The sequence below is a fragment of the Pteropus alecto genome, unplaced genomic scaffold, assembly GCF_000325575.1.
Source record: "Pteropus alecto unplaced genomic scaffold, ASM32557v1 scaffold3, whole genome shotgun sequence".
In the NCBI taxonomy this organism is placed as follows: domain Eukaryota; kingdom Metazoa; phylum Chordata; class Mammalia; order Chiroptera; family Pteropodidae; genus Pteropus; species Pteropus alecto.
In genome coordinates, this window is record NW_006442484.1 from 39402104 (window position 1) to 39404590 (window position 2487).

The window sequence follows — 2487 nt, forward strand, 5'->3', positions numbered from 1 at the left end:
CAGTCACAGGTTTTCCTTCAAGGCAAGAAAACACATTGCTCCCAATCATACTTCAACTGGCTGCCTTCAGAAAGCCTCACCCCTATAAATGCAGCAACTCCATCTCTTACAGTCAGACTGAAATATTTTAATGAATTCCTCAAGGAAATGTTACTTATGGCCCGGTTTTATTGATATGTCCAGGGAGCGGTAGAGTTTTGTTTATTTGTTTGTTTGTTTGTTTTTTGGAAAAGAAATAAGATGCTAAGATATCAAAAATAGAATAAATTTGATAATCAAATATGGCTATATTCAGCATATACATTAAGAAATATACATGCTATTTATAAATAGGGTGGTCTTGAAAATATTTTTCTGAAAATGCTATTCACTTGGTCTCAGTAAGATGTGCATCTTTTTGTATAAGTATTAACTACTATTATGTTCCATTATATGAAAAAAATAACACCACTATGTTGTGGCAGTAGACATTTGGATGCAAGGGAATTCATTTACACTTCCCTTTTGTCAATCTAATGACCAACAAAAACAGGAGACATTCACATTCTAGAAATGAGAAGGCAAAGTTTAAGGAAAAGAGGAGGCATGCTTAGGAAGGAAAAGAGCAAAGCCAGCGTACCTACTCAGGGCCTCATTAATATCATGCACCTTTGTCTGAGATAGTCTGTAATTATTCTTTATTATCCTGGAAAAAAGTAAAAACAAAAGTACAGAAGCTCATGTATTCTCTTGGCTTATTACTTAATGTAGGGCCTCCCCTAGGCATTACTTTTGAAAACTCATAAATAGTCTTCAGCACCCTTGTTGAGTTATAATATTACTTAGTAAATAGTAAAGAACAAAAATGTCACATTAAGATTCTCAAAAGAAGACTTTTATTTATTTGAATTTTTATTTCCACATATTTGTAAACCCCATATTATAAAGTGTTGACTGGTGATTCTTTGTTTTGTCCTGTCAGCTCGAGTTTTGACGTGATGACACATGACTGGCAGGGTTGTGTTCCTTATAGAGAATGGGAGCAGAAGGCCATTCTATGGTAAAGATAACAAGATTAATAAATTGGCTTTTAACTCAAAATGCCGTTTTGTGTAGCATTTGTGTTTTGTCAAAAATATTTGTTTTCCACAACTGGAAAAAAGCAATCAAGTAAGCAAATTAATTTAGCATACACTTTATAAACTTGATAAAATATACATATATATAGACAAGCTAGAGTATACAGTATGAGATTAATGTGTTCATTTATTCAACATTTATTAAGTGTTTAGTATGTGTCAGACACTGTTTAAAGCATTAGAGTAAACCAAAGACCCTACGTTATGCAGCTTACATTCCAGTGGAAGAAAATAGTTAATAAACATCCAAACAATAACACATATAATATGTTAATTGGTCTATGGCTGTGCCACCCTGAACACGCCCGATCCCGTCTGATCTCAGAAGCTAAGCAGGGTTGGGCCAGGTTAGTACTTGGATGGGAGATCACCTAGGAAGACCAGATGCTATAGGTGAAAAAAAAAAAGAAAAATGTTAGTTGGTGATAAGTGCTTAGAAGATATATAAAGCATAGTAAGAGGGTAGAAAGGAACAGAGAGTGATGTATTTTTTGTTCATTTGGAGTCTCAAGAGCCATGAAATTGTGTTTTCTGGAATGATGTCAATCTTTGGAAAATTCTACAGACGACTGATTTTCACAATCCGAAGGACTATCATGTCATTAAAAAATATTTATGACTTTAGGTCTGTGATAAACAATTTTTCAATATAAATTACTTTGGGGTGGACTGTAAAATGGTTTTTTAATCAAATCTAATCAAAATATAATGGGGACCTGACAAGAAAAGATAATTACAGATAACACGATAATGCATAATGATTCAGTTGGGTTTATTTCAATGATGCAAGATTCAAAAATTAAATCAATACAACTTACCATATTTGCAAAATAAAAGAAGAAATGAGAGATTCATCTCAATAAATACAGAAAAGGAATTTGATAAAATTTAACATCCTTTATAATTAAAAAATAAAACTCTTAAACTAGTAATAGGAAAAATTTTCCCAATCTGACAAAGTATTTTTGATATTATACTTAATGATGAAATGCTTAATACTTACCTCATCAGAACAGGAACAAGGTAAGGATTTCATTATAGCCACTTCTGTTTAGCATTGTACTGGAAGACCTAGCCAATGAATAAAATGAAAAGAAACAAATATCAAGGGTTTAGGGAAAAAAAAATGACATGGTAGTATATAAGGATAGGACAAAAGAATCTACAGAAAAATTATTAGATTAATAAGTGAATTTAGCAAAATCTTCAGACCTGAAGTCAACATTTTCAAAAAATGTATAATATTGCAGTGGATTTGAAAAGGTAGTTACTAAATATAGATAGATCAATAAACATGTGACATATACAAGAATTTTGTTATGGGTTGAATTATATTTCATTAAAAAACAAAAACAAAACAAAAAAATAT

General features: G+C 31.5%; 1 pseudogene; it reads left to right on the plus strand.

Moving 5' to 3' along the window:
* Nucleotides 1-1395: 1395 nt before the first annotated feature.
* Nucleotides 1396-1514, plus strand: LOC112470466 (annotated as a pseudogene).
* Nucleotides 1515-2487: the final 973 nt, after the last annotated feature.